This window comes from Onthophagus taurus, chromosome 1 (genome assembly GCF_036711975.1).
Source record: "Onthophagus taurus isolate NC chromosome 1, IU_Otau_3.0, whole genome shotgun sequence".
In the NCBI taxonomy this organism is placed as follows: Eukaryota; Metazoa; Arthropoda; class Insecta; order Coleoptera; family Scarabaeidae; genus Onthophagus; species Onthophagus taurus.
Genome location: NC_091966.1, coordinates 41,951,864 through 41,974,891, shown reverse-complemented (window position 1 = coordinate 41,974,891; position 23,028 = coordinate 41,951,864). Strand labels below are relative to the sequence as shown.

General features: G+C 34.0%; 2 long non-coding RNA genes across 2 annotated transcripts in view; one reads left to right on the top strand and one right to left on the bottom strand.

The window, feature by feature from the left end:
* Nucleotides 1-9,165, top strand: part of LOC111419020 (uncharacterized) — a 191,864-nt gene extending 182,699 nt beyond the window's left edge. Inside the window, exon 6 of the long non-coding RNA XR_011642387.1 lies at nt 9,106-9,165. This is a non-coding gene — a long non-coding RNA (uncharacterized lncRNA). The remainder of the gene's footprint in view (nt 1-9,105) is intronic.
* The window catches only part of LOC139432642 (uncharacterized), an 87,185-nt gene that overhangs the window by 54,407 nt on the left and 9,750 nt on the right, over nt 1-23,028 (bottom strand). The gene's annotated exons all lie outside the window — the stretch shown is intronic.

The following is a 23,028-nucleotide window of genomic DNA, read 5'->3' as shown; positions in this document are numbered from 1 at the left end:
GTTCCAACAATTGTGATATTATCTTCCAAAAGCTCCTTTGCCAAAGAATGTTCTGGAGTCACATAAAACGAACACTTTTAATCCATACTTAGCAGGTTTATTGGGGATGTATTGGATAAAACTGCACCTGCCTCTAAACGGTATTAACATTTCATCAATTGTTACATGTTCTCCCAAATTATAATTGTTATTGCTGTTGTCTACAAAACGGTCAAGAATAAATCGGATAGCGGCCAGTTTATCAGTGGCTTTTTTCTCACGTCTAGTATAGAAACCGGTTATAACTCATAGAAGCTCTAAATATTTCTGATCCAGTTCCATCAGCTGTCCACAATTCCAGAAAATGTGTATGGTTCTGCTTTTTGCTTCCTGCTAGAAGTAGCAATCCTACAAAAGCTAATATTTCCGATTTCATGGTATTGTTAGCATCTCTTGGCCGGTAATAATGTGTTCGTAATCTTGCAATTTCTAGGTTTGTGTATTGAACAATATTTTCTATCATGTCATCAGTAAAAAATTTGTCAAAAGCACTTCTTTCATTGGTAATATCTCGTGCATATTGTTTAGGCCCAGGAAAAATTTTTACAATATTTTTTTTATAAGTTTTGCTTAATTTACTTAAAATTGGACTCTTCTTCCACACCATTATTTTTTTCTTATCTCTAGCCACAAAATGTTCTTCACTGTCTTCTTCACTAGTCCCACTTGCATTTTCTTTGTCAACATCTGAGTTATTCAGTTCTTGATCTGCATTTTCCTCTTCATCATCTGTCTGGGTGAATTCTTCTTCCGACTCTGTGTTGTGCTCACTGTCCTCTATAGCTTCATCCTCTGACGTCCCTGATTCTCCTCCAACTTCTTCACATTCTTCGTCCCATAAAGCGGGAGCCATAGCCTCAAGTTCATTTTCGGTTAGACATTTTGGATCTTTAAACTGGTATCCTATCCCTACAAAATTAATTTTATGTATTTAAAAAAATTCCTTGTTGTTTCTATAAACAAAGTAAATGGCAAATAAAATATTTTATACCAAACAACCAAACTAAAAAATTTTAAAATATACTTACATAACTCCTCGCGTGGTGTATCCCGTACACCAAATAGAACAACTGTAGATTTCACACTAAATAAGTATGTTATCACTAGAGCTATCGCAGCGAGACTGACGGTGGTTCTAGTGGGCACTTCAATTATAGGTTAGGTGGGAGCACATGGGCGAAGTCCATTGAGGTCTTATATATAATCTAGAGTGCGTATGCCATTGTCCCCACCACGCCTAAAATGAAGCCAGAATGGTCGCCATGTTAGATGTACCAACTTAGCGGGAAATTCGAAATTCTTATATATACTTATGCAAGAATTTACATTATTATAAACTGGAAAGGTAGAAAATAATAACCAAAACAAAACATTAATATTTATTGATAAATAATTATTAATTATATGATATTTTAAAAGAACTTAATAATTTTTAGCCATGACTCTTATAATTAACAAACTAAGAAGAAATTATTTAAGGAACAGTCCTTAATAATAAACTTTACTTGAACTTCAATTGAAGACCTCGGTGCAAGAAGGGAGTAGCTTCATTTATCAAGAGAAGGAGCAGAAGGAGTTGTCCCCTTCTTATACCGAGGTCTTCAATTGTTAATTCCAAATCAACTAACTAGAAACAGTTTATGGACTGTTGTAAATAATCGTCCAACTTAGCAAATTATAAAAAAACATATGTCAAAACGAAAAGAATTCGAAAACTTTCAACAAAAATCAAATTTTAATAAAAATAACAATATGTTTATGAGAATTGTGAGGTTATAATTGTAGGTACAATAGAGACTTGAAACTATAGCTAAGTTCAGGTCGGTACATCCAACATGTCTGACTTTCTGATTACCCCCACCACCACCACATACGCTCTCTAGATTATATATAAGACCTCAATGGCGAAGTCTTTATTTAAGAAGAATGCGAGCATTTTTAGTGCAAGTGGTATATATTTTACACCGGCGCGAGTAGTTAAAGGTTAAAGTAATTTTTCTGACTGTTGACTGTAATAGATTCAGAAAAAAATCCTCCTTCATATTCCGTAAAAAAATGGGGGATTGCCATTTGCAAAAAAATATCGATGACGTCATAGCTGGTTTAAAAATGGCGGAAGAAATTTGAAATCTGCACCAAAAAATTGCAACAAATTTAAATCTTTAGACCCGTTTCAGGGATTTTTCCATAAACCGTTTATTATGATTTTATCGCCTATATCCTTTACTTTAGGGACACACTGTATATATATATATATATATACAGTAATATCCCGTAGTTACGCGATAGATGGGACTGACAGTAGCCGCGTAAATCGAAAATCGTGTAAGTCGAAATTCGATGAATACATATTATAAAATCAAGGATTAATAAACATTAATTTTGTTAAAAAATGTATGTACAGGGTGGTTCAAATTCGATGTCCGAATGGGCTATCTCGGAAACTGTAAGAGTTAGAAAAAAAGCAGCTAACATGTCTAGATCTCTTTTTTTAAATAAATTCCAATGTCGAAAACCTAAAAGCGCTATCGTTAAAAAAACCGCGTAAGTCGAGGTTTTACTGTATATTGGTAACAGGGATCCACATCATGTACTTATACAGTATATTTACTTAACGGACCTTATATTTGTACAAAGTTATTTTTTACATTGTGGTTTAAATAAACCTACTTCGCCTTTCAGAAGTGTCTTTCTAGAGGATATTTCATTATCCGGCCAAGATGTAACCCTTGGTTACGACTCTAAAGCTGAGACGCGTTACCTACGAGCGATAAATAAAAATTTAAAAATGTTTTGATCTTTCCCTGCCGTTCCATTGTAAAACGGCCAATTTATGTTGGGTTCGTTATTTTCAAAGCACAATTCGAAGTATTTTCGTTTCGTTAAATTACGGTGAAGAGAGAGATACGGAAATTCCGTTTACAACATACGCGAATACGTGTGTGTGTTGCGTTGACAAAAGCTTATTGGCCTCGTCAAACGTCTTTCGGGCGAAAAAGGGCCGCTAGTTTCCCTATACGTATATACAGACTAATGGCGGATTCGGCGGCGACGCCGCGACGCTAACAAACGCGTCTTTACATGCCCCGGGTGCCCTCGTTAAGCAAACGACCTAAAGTTTCCCTCGGTGCGTTTTGTTCGCCGTGCGCACCAACGTATATACTATAGAAATTCCTCGATTTTCCATTTTTCGGTTCCTAATAAGGCGGTGGAAACCATCAACCCGATAAATCACTATGTATAGTAGCACCGGCGATATACATACAGTTGATAAATCGTCAAAAGAAAAAGTAGGAGTGGCCCCACAATAAAATATTGACAACCCCGACTGACATGACAGTAGAATACACGTTCGGAAAAATCGAAACGAAAATTGGTTAGGGGTGTAGACGCCATAAGGGTAGTTTCCCCTGTCGAGTCACTCTTACCCCTCTTCTACGCGTTCATATTAACTTCGCTTGGTCGACTGTATAGAACTCTCTTTTTTTTTCCATACTTATGTATCGAATCAATATACAATATTCAACGTTAGAGTTGAAGAAAAAGAATCTGTTAAAAGCACAAAATAACGTTATAGTTTCAACTTCGATTAATCATGTCCTTTTCCCCAACACCTTGTACAAATACATCTCAATTTAACTAATAACAACTCAAACACTAGCCTAATGAATTAAAGTTAGTTCGTAACGCGTGAAAAGAAATAAAAACCGACATCCGGTGACCCGCCATTATTTATTCATCATTAAATACAATTACTTCAGTGATGAATGTTGATTTAGCATGCCCGTGGTAAGCGCCCTTAATGTCAGTCGCGCCCTATAATGTTCTAGGACATTCTATTATTAATTATCTTACAATTGATATTTTGTGACGTTATAGTAAAGAGATTATTTCCTAAAAATTATTTGTTAATAATTTTGCGATAATTCTTTTGTATTGAACCAGATTTATCAGCCAAGTTAATTCTTTAAAACAAAAATTAATCCTTTATTTCTACATTTCCAGTTTCATTTTTTTTCCAGATCAGACTTTTTTTTTCACGTAACATTAGTTACAATTTGTCACCACTTCTCCAATGAAGATGATAATATTAATAACTACCTTCGTCCATTTTTTGTTAATATTATAGAAAATCCTTTTGCGTTTACTAACCACTTGTCTCAATACAATTATAAATGTCAGCAGCTTGGTTTATACAAGCTATGTAATAGCTGAGAGTTAAGTTTTTTGCACAACCTCAATTCAAGTCCTTCAGCTTCATCTTTAAATGGAAGATGTTCTATGCTGGTAGTTAGCTTAGTTCTCCTTGGTTATTGTTATACCAAGAAATTGGATTCAACTTTATGTAAATAATCTACTCCAGTTCTTTTAGTTTTAATGCTTAATCTTTCATGACATGTTTTGGTTTAGCTACGTGTTCATTGATCGAGGCTTGTTCGAGTATCAGCCGGATGTCCATCAAAGCATCAATGTTAGACATTGACGTTGTCGCCTGGAAGGTGCAGTTAAGAAGTCATTAGTTAATGTGGTGTCCATCAATGCACCATATAATAGTTCTAAGTCTCGTTGCTCCGAAATTAAACAAACCGAAGTTGTTATATCATTGTCGATATCGTCAATCATTTATATAGACTCATTAATCTTGCTTTAATTCGTTTCTGTCTTCGGATTGAGTTGGGTTTGGATTGTGCTGGGTTGGGTTCTCTAGTAAAGGTGATGCTGAGAAAGGGAAAACTGAGTCTAGAAAAGAGGAGGATACTGGCAAGGGTGACACAATCGGTCACAGTATACGCAGCACTTCGTCATAAGAAATATGTCAACATGCTACGCGCAATAAAAAGGAAAATATCGGTAGAGGGATATGGGAGAGGGCAAGAAATTGAGAGACGAAGGGCTGCCAGAGAGATGAGAACCATAACGAAATGCTTAGGAGATCGCGAGAAAGATGGAGAGACTATATAAGGTGGGCTACCACCTTTGTTAGGGATGTCCAGGCATGGAAAAACTTTGCGGTGAATACGGAGTATTATGCAACACGAACCATAACTGAACACGGCAAGATAGAATCAGAGCTATGCTGGTTTGGATGTAATAAACCTGAAACGTCGAGATATACCAACTTTGAATGTAAGGAATTCCAAGAGGATAGAAGAATTGCAGCGGAACTCATAGGGGAAAAGATCAACGAAGGAAATGTCTCTGTTTTGATAGTACGGGGAAGGAAAGAAGAAGAAATAATCATGAACCTGTTACGATCCATGATGAAGAAAAAAGAGATAGAAGAACGACGACGAGAGTCTGGTGGTAAAGAGAGATGAGTGCAGTGGAAGAAATGAGGAAGAAGAGGCAGTAGCTAAAATCCCATATAGCAACCTAACGTAATGTGAAAACAATTCCGGGCGGTATACATCTAGATGCGAAAGAAATGCCACCCTCCGCGCCGAAGAAATCAAGTTTCCAGAAGAACATCTTTTGAGGCACCAACAGTAGACGTTGGAGCTTCTACTCTGTAGAAGGGTACTCTGGGTTGACTTGAGTTGAGTTGGATTGGGTTTGATCAGGTTATGACGTCACAATTTATATCCCAACAGTAGTCTCTCTAGTAGCAACATTGCTTCGCTGTGGATGTTAATCAAATCTGTATAGATATGATTCAAATCCTCTAAAGCTGGCTTGCGGTCTTGTATTTGCAGCTGAATATACTCTTTTTGGTAGTATTCTATTGAAAATAGAGTATCGGTGTAGCCCATTAGTAGCAGTAACATCTACGAGTTGATGTTGATAAAAAGATTCTTCTTCTTTTGCAATGCCTCAGCATCCGAAATCGAACCTAAGCCTCCTCTATACTTCATCTCGGTTTCAGCTTTTGATATCCTAAGAATCTCCTGAGCGTCTCTGGTCACGTTGAGTATCATGTTGCTATTGGTCTACTAGACGTGTTTCCTCCTGGTTGCCTCTTTGCGTTTCGAGGTTTCCAAAGGTTTCCTTATTCGCCTGCATTGATTTGCCAAGGAAATGTTGATCAATGTTTAGATTGACTCCGGTTGTTCTTATAACATATTCGAATGATATGTTAAAATGTATGGGTTTCAGTCATAAAGACTCTTTGAATTTGATTTAAGCCTGTCTAATTTGGATGGTATTCCAAATTATATGGTATGGTCGAGGGCCTTTCGCTATGGTGTTGAGTTACTCGAGTTATCTTCCTCCTTAATGAAGCAACTACATAAGATACTTCGCTGTCACAATTCGATGGTTATTGTTTTTTAGACAAAAAAAAATACAAAAGTTATCTAATGATTTCTGTAATAGATAAAAAGTGCCTTGAAGCTTTCTAATGATTACCATGAATATCAAAAAGTGTCTAAAAGGTTTCTATAATAATTCTAGAAGCTCTCTAATGATTTATATAGTAGTCAAAAAGAGTCCAAAAGCTTTCTAAATATTTCTATATACGTCAAAAAGTGACCAGAAGATGTCTAATGATATCTGTAATACTTAAAATGTGTCTTCTAGCTTTTTAATGATTGCCATGATTATCAAAAGGTGTCTAAACGATTTCTGGATAATTATAAAGGTTGCCAGAATATTTTAAAAGACGTACGAAAGGTATCTAATGATTTCTATAGTCGTCAAAAAGTGATCAGAAGGTGTCTAATGATATCTGTAGTACTTAAAATGTGTCTTCTAACTTTCGAATGATTGTCATGATTATCAAAAGATGAACTAACACTATACCTCGAACTAGAATCATTTGGGTTTAGCCGCACGTCTCTAAAGACGGCTACACCCGAATGATTCTAGTTCTAGGTATAGTGTTAGTTCTAGTTTTAGTTCAATAAAAATATGCAGCATAGTGATATCTTATGCTAACTAGCACTAGAACCAACATTAGACCTAGAACTAGAAACATTCAAGTTTAGCCGTTTTAAGAGAGTCACTTCTAAACCCGAATGTTTCTAATTCTAGGTCTAGTGTTAGTTCTACTTTTCGTTCAATAAAAATATACCACAATCTAGCGTTAACTATCATCTAAAACCAGAACTAGAAAGTTTCGGGTTTAGCCGTGCGTCTTCAGATAAAAAAATGTACAAAAGGTATCTAATGATTTATATAGTAGATAAAAAGTGCCCTGAAGCTTTCTAATGATTACCATGGAGATCAAAAAGTATCTAAAAGGATTCTATAATAATTCTAGAAGCTCTCTAATGATTTATATAGTAGTCTAAAAGTGTCCAGAAGCTTTCTAAATATTTCTATATTCGTTAAAAAGTGACCAGAAGGTGTCTAATGATATCTGTAATACTTAAAATATGTCTTCTAGCTTTTTAATGATTGCCATGATTATCAAAAGGTGTCTAAACGCTTTCTGGATAATTATAAAAATTGCCAGAATATTTTAAAAGACGTACGAAACGTATCTAATGATTTCTATATTCGTCAAAAAGTTACCAGAATTTATCTAATGATATCTATAGTATTTAAAATGTGTCTTCTAACTTTCAAATGATTGTCATAATTATCAAAAGATGAATTAACACTATACCTAGAACTAGAATCATTTGGGTTTAGCCGCACGTCTCTAAAGACGGCTAAACCCGAATGATTCTAGTTCTAGGTATAGTGTTAGTTCTAGTTTTAGTTTAATAAAAATATCCAGCATAGTGATATCTTATGCTAACTAGCACTGTCGACCACTGTCACTAGATCTAACATTAGACCTAGAACTAGAAACATTCAAATTTAGCCGTTTTAAGAGGCTCACTTCTAAACCCGAATGTTTCTAATTCTAGGTGTAGTGATAGTTCTACTTTTCGTTCAATAAAAATATACCACAATCTAGCGTTAACTACCATCTAAAACTAGAACAAGAAAGTTTCGGGTTTAGCCGTGCGTCTTCAGACAAAAAAATGTACAAAAGGTATCCAATGATTTATATAGTAGATAAAAAGTGCCCTGAAGCTTTCTAATGATTACCATGGAGATCAAAAAGTGTCTAAAAAGATTCTATAATAATTCTAGAAGCTTTCCAATGATTTATACAGGGTGATTCTCAACTTATACGCATAAACTTGAGGATTTATTCCTCATGACAAATAATGACTAATAGATAAAAAAAATTGTAGTAAAAGTTTTTTAGTTTCCTATCCGATATAATTGGCGACATCTATATCATGTGTTTTCTGGAGGATGAATAGGTCGATATGGTCCAATGGACTGGCCACTGTGATCTTGAAAAGCATATTGTACGCCACGTAAGTTAATACTGAGCAAATATTGCAAAATCAGGTACATGCTGCTACACAGACAATCCGCCAACACCCTAGCTAGAGACCGTGGATTCGGGGAATCCAATTGATAGAAAATATGGGAAGTAACTTCGAACACTTGCTATGATGTTATTTTAAAATGTTCTATGTTCTATTCTTCTTTTTTCTATGTTCTATGTATGTTCTACGAAGAGTAAATTCCCAAGTTTATGCGTATAGGTTGAGAATCACTCTGTATAGTAGTCAAAAAGTGTACAGAAGCTTCCTAATGATTTCTATATTCGTCAAAAAGTGACCAGAAGGTATCTAATGATATCTGAAATACTTAAAATGTGTCTTCTAGCTTTTTAATGATTGTCATGATTATCAAAAGGTGTCTAAACGTTTTCTGGATAATTATAAAGATTGCCAGAATATTTTAAAAGATGTACGAAGGGTATCTAATGATTTCTAAAGTCGTCAAAAAGTGACCAGAATTTGTTTAATGATATCTGTAGTACTTAAAATATGTCTTTTAGTTTTCGAATGATTGTCATGATTGTCAAAAGATGAACTAACACTATATCTCGAACTAGAATCATTCGGGTTTAGCCGCACGTCTCTAAAGACGGCTAAACCCGAATGTTTCTAGTTCTAGGTCTAGTGTTTTTAGTTTTAAATTTCTATAATTTTTAACACCAACAAATCTTTTAATAATACATCTTAAAATGATACAAACCTGTAATTGAATCACTTTTTATAGTAACATTGTTCTACTTATCAAATTTTATTCTAAACGCATCGTTTATCTTTGCAGATTCGAGTGGGAAAAAACCGAAAGTGGAGGCGTTTGTATGGAAATCAAGTGTTAAATTGGTAAGTCAACTTCTTCCTTCTATCTCTTGAAAGATACGTCTTTCGGTGAAAAACAGGAATGTGTTTAACATAATTTGCTCAATCTCTTTCGATAATGTCACCCTTGAACGAACCACCTTCATGCCGATTATTACTTCTCCCCCCTTCGTTTTAACCGGAAATAGAAGTGATCCGACTAGAAATTGCTTATCGAAATGGTAAACGGTGGTTTAACGTAATTTCCTCATTACACAAATTCGCCCTTTTCACCTTATATTCACACAATTAATTATTTCCATAATCATTTTTTTTCCTTCATAATGAAGGCTTACATTGTGTACACGCCCTTTCACTTTCGGTCGTAAAGGCATAAAGAAGGTTTACGACTCGGGGAAAGGACGGATAGAAAATCGCGGGTGTCGTAAATCTTTATTGGTAATTTGAATATGAATGGAGCCACCAGCGGCTACCAACCGTAAATTGTCGTCGTAAGTCCGCAATTGATGTCTTCCGAATTGTAATAAGTACTAACGTCGAATGGTGAACGATTGGAAACGTTAAAAAAATTTTTTTTTCGTTGCGAAACCGGTTAAAACTAGATATTTCAACCCGGATCGGTTAATATAACAACCGGAACTTGATACTCAACTCGGATTCGAACAAATAACACCCGCCAATCGAAGCTATTCGTGGAATGGTTTGTACATAAATTCCTGTCGAAAACCCACTCAATATAAACGGAGAAACCGAGGCGTAAAGCATCGAAGCAACAGATTTTTTTTTGTCACAAAAAAATCTTTTTTTGAAAATCATATACAGGGTGGCCAAGCAAATCGACCATTATTCTTAATTTAACAGTCGAGTCAGTGACTTTGCCTAGATATATTAGGTCTTTGAAATATTTTGATCAAGCTCTCTTTTTAAACTTCATCCAGTCACTGCTTTTTGATGATATATATTACTTACATGTCATTGACGACAAGGTAAACTTGCTAAATCATTTGTTAATCTCAGCTATTGACATATATGCCCCCCGTGTGAGAGTAACTTCTGCTAAGGATCCGTGTCCGTCGCTTACTGATAATGTAAGAGTGATGTGAGACTTAAGAGATGAGGCTCTGTCAAAATTTAAAAAGCAAAAAGTCAGTCTGACTATAAAGAATTAAGAAATGTTGTAAATACCGCTATTAAGTGTGAAAAACGTGCTTACATTACTCATGCTATACAGAATTCTTTTTTTTTTTACAATGTTCTTTCATGGTTTTTATAATATAATAAGGTGGTTTCACAATGATACGTGGGAAACAAATGTCTTCCTGAAACTATTCACTGTTTATTAGAATATCTTCTTCTGCCAGGTTGTCTTGGGGAAGTTTTCTTTTTAGTCGAGTATGGATTCCTAGCTCTCCCAGGTGATGACTGCGTGCACTTGGACACTTTTGCAAATTTTCCAGATATTTCCTCGTTGTTTTGTTAATATGTTCATTGATCGTTTCTATATGCAATTCTTCATGTATTTGCGAATTCCGCACAAACCACGGCGCATCTACAGCTATTCTTAATATTTTGTTTTGCAGAATTTGGATTTTGTTGATGTTTGCTTTAGCTGATAGGTCTTATTAATGATTTATAAAGTAGCACTGCACATTCAATTTTTAATTTTGATCTTCTATTAATGATAGGGTATAGTTCGTGTAATCTGACGTATGCTTCGTTTAGTTTCTTGTTAATATGGTACTTCCATGTGAGCCTTTGGTCCAAGTAAACACCCAGATATTTAACTGCGCTATCTTTCGGATTCCAATTTAAATGATGATCATCTATTATTATCATCGTGGGATTTTTGACTTGTCTAAGAGTGAATATCTTGGCCTCACACTTACTGGGATTTAAGTGGAAACACCATGTTGACAGCCACCTATTAATTTCATTAATTGAAATTTGCAGATCTTTGATAGATTGTTCCTGGTTTTCATTTTGCGTTATGATAACCATGTCGTCTGCAAATAATGCTTTTTGCTCATTTTCGTGAATTGGAATATCATGTAAGCAGATATTAAATAGAAGAGGTGAGAGAACGCTGCCCTGTGGAACTCCTGACTTGATGGGTTTTGATTCCGATGTATAAGCATTCACTCTAACGCAAAATTTTCTATCTTCAAGAAATGAGTAAATTAATGCTTTAAGGTATTCCGGAATGCTAGTTTTCAGGACCTTATAGATTAAGCCATATAGCCATACTGAATCAAAGGCTTTAGATATGTCTAAGAACGCAGCTGTTGTGTACTGTTTATTTTCGTACCCTCTTTCTATTATCTCGACTACTCTTGTTAGCTGATGTACTGTTGAGTGACCAGGTGTAAAACCATTTGGACGAAAATCAGTTTTTCGAAAAGTTTACCCAAGGTTGGAAGCAAGCTAATTGGTCTATAGTTTTCAAGATTTCGTTTATTTTTCCCGGGTTTCTTAAACATTAATATTTCAGCCTCTTTCCATGTTTTAGGAAAATATCCCATATTCATACATATATTGAAGATGGAACTTAATATATTTAAAGTCTTATTCGGTAGATTTTTTATCACAGCATTGGGAATGAGGTCGTGGCCAGGAGCTTTTTTAATTGGTAACTTTTTGATAAGCGTTTGCAGTTCTTCTGGTGTTACATGATCTATGGTACTATTGTTAACAAGAAGATAAGTTTCTACATGCTGTCGAATTTTATTTGTGAATGAAAAGCTAGCTTTTGAGAATTGTGGAGTGAATGTTTTCTCTAGATAGTTTGAAAAACCTGTGGCTTTCTCAGCATCTGTACTGTAACTATTTCCTTGATAAGTTAATGTTGGCATAGGTTCGTTTTTTTTGATAATTCTTTTCGTTGTTTTCCACATTCCCGGATCATTCGTCTTAATATTTTCTATTAAATTATTGTAAGTATCTATTCGATGTTTATTTAATTCGTTAGTAATTTGGTGAGTTAAATAGTTAAGTTCTCTTTTAATAGCTGGATCACGTGTTCTCTGCCATTCTCTTCTTACACGACTTTTTTGTTTAATCAGTTGAATAATGTAAGATGGAGGAATGTAGTGATTAGGATTAGTAGATGTTTTGGTGGGCTTGAAGCTACTACGTACAGATGTACATATTTTATTGGTAAGAATCCTCAAGTTATTGTCTATGTCAGAAGGCGTTATTATATTGTTTATCGGTATTCTTACTTTTACTACTTCTTCTCTGAATTGTTGCCAATCCACTATTCCATATATTAACCTGGGCCTGATACTTTTAAATTTAGGTTTACTAGCTATTGTTATTATAATCGGTAGATGATCTGAATTTAATTCGTGGATTACTGTTTGTTCAATAGGCAATGATATCAGTTTCGTAACTAGTACGTCTAAGATATCTGGTTGATGATCATTTCTATACGGGTAATAGGTGTATTCATCAGGTGCGTGGATGAGTAACCCTACATCAGTAAGGATGTTATTTAGGATTTGACCGCTAGAATTGTTGGCTCTACATCCCCAAATTTGGTTTTTACTATTTAAATCTCCTATTACTATGGTTGGTATTGATGAGTTAAACATTATTTCAAAGTCTTTTTTATCTAGTTTGACATTTGGCTGTTTATAAGCACATATAATTCTTAACTTAGTTTTATTTTCGAGATTAACAGTAATTCCTACAGTTTCGACTGATTTTGTCTCAGGAAGCAGCCATTCCGAATGAAGCAGACAGTTTTTAATAAAGATAGCAACACCACCTGCTGCTGCTCTTGATGGACGATCTTTTCGATATATACTATAACCCCCTATTGAAAGTAGCTCTCTGTCTGCTAGGTGAGTTTCTGTGATACATGCGATGTCTATCTTATATCTTGCTAGAAAAGCAGCCAATAGATTTTTTTGTAATTTGATCCCATTAATGTTGAAATTTAAAATGTTGATGTCATTGAGTGACCTGTCTAATTTAGGCATTGAGGATATTTGGGATTAGTTCATTGATAATAAAAGATTTTAACTTAAGGATAAGTGGAGTAATAAGGTTTTTTAGGAAATTTAGGATGGTATCTGACAGGGCTGAGGGATTGGGAAGGTTACTCAATAGGTTGTTATTTGTTTCTTCGGTGGAATTTAAATTGTTGTTATTGCATGAGGAGGGTTGCGTTTTTGTAGCTGTTGCGTAAGAAGAATGGGTGATACGTGGTGGATATTGTTTGTTGCTTTGATTCTGTTGGTTTACATTTTGTTGACGTCTGAGGTTATATCGGTTGTGTTGTTCTTGAATTTCTTTATGAGTTTTACATCCTCTATAATTCGAAGGATGTTCATCTCCGCAATTCGCGCATTTAGGTGGTTCTGGAGCTTTCTTTTTACAATTAATATATGAGTGTCCTTTGCCACATTTAACACACCTTGGTTGTAGAGCGCAATACAGAATTCTGTTAACCCATGGAAAGTGTTGCGAAAAAACAATTTATTACAATGTAAGGTTCCACAACACTTAAAAAACGGCGATGAACTAAATAATTTCTTCTTGGAACCTCAATGCTATGGCCACTGTAGGGTTGATAATTTGATTAATGACTTTGGTAAGGCAAAATTTGGCCCGGGTGTGTTCTCATTTAGGTTGGTGTCCGATTTTAGCTGAATTACATAATATAAGATCAAATGCTGTGGGTGCTGATGGTATTGCTATTCAATTTATAAAAATGGCTTATTCTGTAATCTTACCTCATATAACAAAAATTATTAATACTTGTCTATTAGAAGGTTTTTTCCTTTCAATATGTTAAACAGTTCATTGTGATACCGGTACCAATGGTACCAAGTCCAAACGAATACGCATGCCTAAGACCCATTAGCATTTTGTGTTCCTTATTAAAAGTATTGGAAAAGATAGTTAACAGACAATTGACGGAGTTTCTGAAGTCTGAGTGCATACTGAAACTGCTATGTCCTTCCATAGACAATAGACTCCAATAGATTGACTCTTTTGAGGATGTTGGATTTCTCCAGAGCATTCGATACTCTAAGCCAAGATTTGTTAATATCAATTCTTAACTTTCAAAAATTACCTTAAAGGCAGGATTTAATTAGTCAGTATTGATCAGGTGAAGTCGAGTGCTTTGGAGATAAGGTCTGGGGATCAATTCTCGGCCCTACACTATTTAAAATTTACACACAAATAGCTTCATTAATTTCTCTAGCGTCCACTATTATGCTGATGATTAGGGCACGGAACTTTTGTAACAAAAGGATACGATTTCCCCCCTCCACTTGTTCTCATTGGCTAGTTTTCTGGGTTTGTTTTCTAGGATGCCACTGAGAACAAGTGGAGGGGGGAAATCGTATCCTTTTGTTACAAAAGTTCCGTGCCTTACTGATGATACTCAGATTTCTCTGTCCTTTTCTGAAGGCCTGTTTGATGAAAGCTTCCATAAGTTCAAGCATGACTTGTATGGCATTATCGATGGGGCTCGGGAGTGTTGCTTAAAGATAATCACTAATAAGACCCAGATCATTCTATTTGTGCCCTTGAAATTAAAAATGGGTTTTATCACCTGTCGATAAAAGATACTCCTTAGCTACTTAGGTTGGGTTGAGTTGAGTTGGATTGGGTTTGATCAGGTTATGACGTCACAATTTATATCCCAACAATAGTCTCTCTAGTAGCAACATTGCTTCGCTGTGGATGTTAATCAAATCTGTATAGATATGATTCAAATCCTCTAAAGCTGGCTTGCGGTCTTGTATTTGCAGCTGAATATATTCTTTTTGGTAGTATTCTATTGAAAATAGAGTATCGGTGTAGCCCATTAGTAGCAGTAACATCTACGAGTTGATATTGATAAAAAGATTCTTCTTCTTTTGCAATGCCTCAGCATCCGAAATCGAACCTAAGCCTCCTCTATACTTCGTCTCGGTTTCAGCTTTTGATATCCTAAGAATCTCCTGAGCGTCTCTGGTCACGTTGAGTATCATGTTGCTCTTGGTCTACTAGTAGTGCTTCCTCCTGGTTGCCTCTTTGCGTTTCGAGGTTTCCAAAGGTTTCCTTATTCGTCTGCATTGATTTGCCAAGGAAATGTTGATCAATGTTTAGATTGACTCCGGTTGTTCTTATAATATATTCGAATGATATGTTAAAATGCATGGGTGCTAGTTCGTCTGTTTGTTTCAGTCATAAAGACTCTTTGAATTTGATTTAAGCCCGTCTAATTTGGATGGTATTCCAAATTATATGGTATGGTCGAGGTCCTTTCGTTATGCTGTTGAATTACTCGAGTTATCTTCCTCCTTAATGAAGCAACTACATAAGATACTTCGCTGGACAATTCGATGGTTATTGTTTTTCAGACAAAAAAAAATGTACAAAAGGTATCTAATGATTTCTGTAGTAGATAAAAAGTGTCTTGAAGCTTTCTAATGATTACCACAAATATCAAAAAGTGTCTAAAAGGTTTCTATAATAATTCTAGAAGCTCTCTAATGATTTATATAGTAGTCAAAAAGAGTCCAAAAGCTTTCTAAATATTTCTATATACGTCAAAAAGTGACCAGAAGGTGTCTAATGATATCTGTAATACTTAAAATGTGTCTTGTAGCTTTTTAATGATTGCCATGATTATCAAAAGGTGTCTAAACGTTTTCTGGATAATTATAAAGGCTGCCAGAATATTTTAAAAGACGTACGAAACGTATCTAATGATTTCTATAGTCGTCAAAGAGTAATCAGAAGGTATCTAATAATATCTGTAATACTTAAAATGTGTCTTCTAGCTTTCAAATAATTGTCATGATTATCAAAAGATGAACTAACACTATACCTCGAACTAGAATCATTTGGGTTTAGCCTCACGTCTCTAAAGACGGCTAAACCCGAATGATTCTAGTTCTAGGTATAGTGTTAGTTCTAGTTTTAGTTTAATAAAAATATGCAGCATAGTGATATCTTATGCTAACTAGCACTAAAACCAACATTAGACCTAGAACTAGAAACATTCAAGTTTAGCCGTTTTAACAGACTCACTTCTAAATCAGAATGTTTCTAATTCTAGGTCTAGTGATAGTTCTACTTTTCGTTCAATAAAAATATACCACAATATAGCGTTAACTATTATCTAAAACTAGAAGATAAATGGGTTTTATCACCTGTCAATAGGAGATACTCCTACTCCATTGAGTAAGTCTGTCAAGAACCACGGACTGGTCATGGATGAGGTCATGAATCAGTTGATTGGTCGAGCTTATGGCTCGTTAAAATTGATTTACTCTAATCGTTATAGTCTCGACTGGCACACAACAAAATTTGTATGCGACTCTCTGGTATTGTCACACTTCAATTACTGTGACGGGGTTTTTTTGGATTCCAGGCATCAGGGAAAAACTCGTACATCCGTTTAATTTTCGCCCTGAGGAAATATGATCATGTTTCTTTTGGTTTTAAGCAGTTAAAATGGCTGAACATGAAATCTCGCAGATATCCACAAGGCATGTTTGTATTATAAGGGTTATCACTGAAGGTACCCCTCCATACCTGCACGACAGGATTAAACTCAGAACGGACGTACATATTGTTAATGTTCGCTTCAGGGGTAGACTAACACCTCCATCCCACCGGACAGAATTTTTCAAACGGTGTTTTTTTTATCATATATACAATAATTTTCCTCTGAACCGATTTAAAACAGCATTGAAATGTTGGCTGATGGATAGATGACGCAGGGCTTCTATGTGTAGCTAGCTGTCTATTTGTGCCTTTAACTTTTATCTCTCATTCTTCTATGAGTTTTCATTATTTCCTTGCAATTGGTATTGGTATCTTTTTTTCTTTTGTTTTGTTGGTTTTTTTTTCTTTACGGTCTTTCTTTCTGTTAGGTTGAGTGGAAGATCAGGGTTGGTCTGAATTCTGCCTATATGTTCGGGCTATTTCTCTAAATCGCATGCGGATTTTGTAATGCCCAGATATGTTCATTATGGTAATTATTTATATCATCTCGTGTAAAATTTGATTTTACTGACTATTAATAAATTCGCTGCAGAAAACTTTAAAGTGTTATAATTTCGTAACTAATTGAAATAGGACATACAGTGTGTTAATTAATTATCGTACCCGACGTCATCATTACAAGTATGCAACCAACATCACAATGCAATACGCATCATACGCAAATCGCGTATTGCAATAAAAATACTGTGATGCTGGTTGCATACTTGCAATGATGACGTCGGGTACGATAATTAATTAACACACTGTATATTCATTAACTTTTTTTTTATAATTAGATTAACTATCATATGTTAAACTTTGATGGTGAACTAATAAATCACCCTGTATTCAAAAAATTTAAAAAAAAAACTCGTTCGATACATCTCACTCGATTTTCCCTCTTGTTATAAAATTCTCGAGCTTCAATTCAACACACACATACACATACGAAGTATGTATGTATATTGATTGGTCGAGCATCGACATTGGAATTCCGAGTTTTCAACGTATGGAATACGTAAGTACGTTTTGCCCGCTGACTCCATCGTCGCTAACTGCATTTCTCAGTACTCGACTACGACCAACAGGAGAGTTAGTACAGTTCGGGTGAAATGCTTTCGGAATTATTATGCGCAAAAGTGGTCTTTAGAAATTTTCCCAGTTGCATTTTCGCACCGAAAACCTGCCGAAAACTGTATCTATTAATTTAAGCCGAGTAAAAAAAAAGGTGATGCGAAAGACGCGTCATCGAAACGTATTCCGTGAAATATGGGAAAGGTGGGTAGGGGACGTGAAACGACGGTCCAATATCTCCGTGAGATTCGAAGAAACCCAATATATATTCGACGTTTCAGAATGGGGCGATGTGACTTTAATATTTCACATATCTAATTTGAGAAAAGCTTTGGTACCGCGCTGGATGAGATTTGTAATAAATTTTGTTCGAGTAATATCACGAGAATCCTTTTGAATGTTACTTTTTTACTATACCTTTATATATTATAACACTTTTAATAAAAAATATATATATCGTAAGATTACGCTTGTTATACAAAATATAATTTGTCGACTTCTTTTCATCATTAACTTGAAGAGTAGTACAATTTAAATCAAAAATTATTTGAGTCTTAAATTTATAATTACGCCTAAAATTAATTCGATGTACAGTATGTTAATTAATTATCGTACCCCACGTCATCATTGCAAGTATGCAACCAATATCACAGTACTGGTATTGCAATACGCGATTTGTGTATTCACATATATTCAGTGTGAGATTGGTTGCATACTTGCAATGATGACGTCGGGTACGATAATTAATTAACACACTGTAGATACTCTACAGTGAATTTTACTTAAGATGCAATATAATAAAATATATTTCCACAGAAACCAGGATGTACCTATTTACTTTGTCCTAAATAAAATGCAACATGTCAGTATAATTTGAGATTACAGTAGAACCTCGATATAACGGTTTAATGCGGGAAAGGCAATATCCGTTATAGCTCAACAAAAATATAATAATCTAGTGCTGAATAACAAATAAAACTAGACTAATACTAGCATTAAAACTAACACTAGAACTAGAAACATTCCGTTTAGCTGCATGTCTCTAAAAACGGCTTAAACCGAATGATTCTAGTTCTGGGTATAGTGTTAGGTCTAGTTTTACACTTGCACTGTCACTAGAACTAACATTAGACCTAGAAACACTTATTTTCCGCTGTTTTAGTTCTTAAATCATTTGTGATTTTTATTATTTATTGACTATTTACCTGATGATGATAAGTATTTGTCGAAACCGGTCCTAAGTATATTCATTAAAAAACTGAGAAATCTCAGTTAAATACTCAGTGATTATGGATTTATTAGAATAGAATCATTTGGTTTCAATTTAAAATCAAATTCAAAAATTTTTAATTAATATCACTTATTTTATAATTATTATCATCTCTATACTGCATAATTAATTATCAAATTTATTATAGATTAGTAGGATTTTAAATTTCCTTTAATTTGACACCAAACACGATATATTTATATTAAAAAACAAAAAAGTTATGATAAAAAAATTAATGGTAATAATCCGCCATCTTTGATAATAATCAAACTTTAAAATTCGAATGTCTCGAGAACTAAACATGATGAAATAATCGAGTTTGTACTCATTTTGAAGGAAATTTAATTCAAAATCAATCAAGATAAACTTTATCCCAAACCAACTTATTATTATCTTTTATTATCTTTTTCTCAATAACTCAAAATAAAAAAAAATGTTTGTTTAAATGATTATAAATTAACACGAAATTGATCTTAATTTAAAATCGAATTCAAAAATTTTTAATTTAATTAAAAAGTTGTGATAAAAAATTAAATGGTAATAATTCGCCATCTTTGATAATAATCAAACTTTAAAACTCGAATATCCCGAGAACTAAGTATGATGAAATAATCGAGTTTGTACTCATTTTGAAGGAAATTTAATTCTAAATCAATCAAGATAAACTTTATCCCAACCCAACTTATTATTATTTTTTATTATCTTTTTCTCAATAACCGAAAATAAAAAAAATTGTTTGTTTAAATCATTATAAATTAAAAGGAAATTGATTTTAATCTAAAAATTTTTAATTAAATTAAAAAGTTGTGATCAAAAATTAAATGGTAATAATCCGCCATTTTTGATAATAATCAAACTTTAAAATTCGAATATCCCGAGAACTAAACATGATGAAATAATCGAGTTTGTACTCATTTTGATGGAAATTTAATTCTAAATCAATCAAGATAAACTTTATCCCAACCCAACTTATTATTATCTTTTATTATCTTTTTCTCAATAACCGAAAATAAAAAAAATTGTTTGTTTAAATCATTATAAATTAAAAGGAAATTGATTTTAATCTAAAAATTTTTAATTAAATTAAAAAGTTGTGATCAAAAATTAAATGGTAATAAGCCGCCATCTTTGATAATAATCAAATTTTAAAATTCGAATATCCCGAGAACTAAACATGATGAAATAATCGAGTTTGTACTCATTTTGAAGGAAATTTAATTCTAAATCAATCAAGATAAACTTTATCCCAACCCAACTTATTATTATTGTTTATTATCTTTTTCTCAATAACAGAAAATAAAAAAAAAATGTTTGTTTAAATCATTATAAATTAAAAGGAAATTGATTTTAATCTAAAAATTTTTAATTGAATTAAAAAGTTGTGATCAAAAATTAAATGGTAATAAGCCGCCATCTTTGATAATAATCAAACTTTCAAATTCGAATATCCCGAGAACTAAACATAATGAAATAATCGAGTTTGTACTCATTTTGAAGGAAATTTAATTCTAAATCAATCAAGATAAATTTTATCCCAACCCAACTTATTATTATTTTTTATTATCTTTTTCTCAATAACCGAAAATTAAAAAAAAATTATTTGTTTAAATCATTATAAATTAAAAGGAAATTGATTTTAATCAAAAAATTTTTAATTAAATTAAAAAGTTGTGATCAAAAATTAAATGGTAATAAACCGCCATCTTTGATAATAATCAAACTTTAAAATTCGAATATCCCGAGAACTAAACAAGATAAAATAGTCGAGTTTGGACTCATTTTGAAGGAAATTCAATTCTATATCAGTCAACGGCTAAACTCGAAACTTACTAATTCTAGGTCTAGTGTTAGTTCTAGTTTTAATTGTTATGCAGCGCTAGACCAAGAACTAGAATCATTCGGGTTTAGGCGTCTTAAGAAACGTACGGCTAAAACCAAATGTTTTTTCAATCACCTTTGAAAAATATCACCTTTTTCCAATCAAAACTTTTCCTTTGCAAAACTACCCAATACCTAAGCTACGTTGGTTACTGCATTCACATATTGCTAGTTATATGAAATTTCCGATAGATATTTGTGTTATCCCTAGTGTATGGCACTGAGACGTGGTTTTTGTCACAGAGGGACCAAAAAAGCACCTCGATCAGTTGCCTGCGCTGGATGGGACACGTCCAGGAATGAAAATACCTGGACAAGGTGGAGGACGACACCAAAACCCTTAGCATCGTTAATTGGAGATTAATGTCTTATAATAGATAGGAATGGCAGAAGATGCTGGAAGAGGCCAAAACCCATAGAGGGTTATTAGGCCATTGATGATGATGATGATGATGACTTGTGTTATCTATCAGCATATTAGTGTTCTAACTTTAACGGATTTAAGTTGTGATCAGAGTTTGCAGTCTGCAGGAGAGATATCATAAAATTAGCACTCTCAACTTATGAAAGATATCCACCCTTTGTGCCAAGTGGATAAAACTATATTTTTAGTCGTATATCTGCTTCGATTCCTAAATCATTTAGGCAATTTACGTTCTCTTAGAATTTCTTGGATTGGGTAAGGCAAAATATATTGGCCAACTATTTCGCCACACCTTCCCTTTGCCAAATTTGGATCATAACTTTAGTTTTCTTAGTTAGATACTGAGTTGATCGGGAAGTTGTATGATAAAGACTCCATAAACTTAATAGTTGAGTCAAAATTATGGACATAAAATCCCAGAGTATAAGAGATCTGGGAGTTCACGACGTGCTGAGATGAGCGAAAGGACGACGTCGGCAATGAATGGACATCCTTATCTCAAGAAGGAATGAGACAGAACAGAGAGGATGAGATCCTATATATATAGCAAGAAGAAGAAGAAATCTTGGTGGGTACGTACCGCAGATATTACTTGCCTTCGAGGTTGCAAGGGTATTATACGACCTTTATAGGTTGAAGTGTTACGAAATGGGGACTTTGAGGTCTTTCTTATTAACAACGAAATTGAAACTAAATATGGATATCGTGAAATAATTTTGCAATGATTATTTGTAATAACCCACAAGATATATAATATTTAGAGAAAATCTTGAAAGATTGAGGGAAAAAGCTTTGGGAAAAAATAGAGTGAGGATCCAACATAGATTTATTCTATTTATTGTTTTTAAATGTAGATCACACATTAATAAGTGATTGAGGCGAAAATAATATTAGTGATGTTATTTTATTATTAACTGGTACATATATAATTTTTTTTTCAACAATATGTACAAATATTTAACATCCTTATTTGCATACGGGGTTTGCTTGTTACTTTATTCTACATCGATAAAAACCGTTTGGTTCTCATATATGCAGATGGCACACAAATCAACTTAACCTAACCATTGTTGAGGGTTTTGTCTGTATGGGTAAAAAAGGGTTAGAAAGGTAGAAAGAAGGTTCTCTATACCTGCCCAGTGGTGCATGCGGTATTATAAAATATGTTTTTTTGCGAACAAGGGTCTGAACCAGACGTGATTACACGGGTTTTTCTGCATATTTCCGAGGGCATATGGGATCTGTATCAGATACGCGATTTTATGGGAATTAATGGTGCCTATGATATTATTTAAAACACGCTATCTCTCATTGTTCCCTTCACTAAATCATCCAACAACCCTTGACTGTACCACTCCAGGTCTTTTTATTACAATAACGATCCGTATAAATCATACATCGGATATTTATTTAAAGGGTTCCTCAAAAATCTTTTTTTTTGGGCATCTCCAGAAAAACATACCTTTTTATGTACTTGAGAAAGATATATAAAGTACTATATAACAACATTGTTTGAGATCGCGTGTCTTGAAGACTACACGAAAACTGAACCGCTTCCCTCCTCATATAATTAAAACCGTGCGTGCTCAATGAAGGCATTACAAACCCAGTAGAAAGCCCGAGGGCTATCGATTACCACGCAAACCAACCAACCTAACCATAATATCGCGCTATTCCCTTTTCCCCCGATGTCCGATCCTTTTTTCCCTTTCATCCTTTTTTTACTTTTCATTGTTTCACCTTCGGGCCGC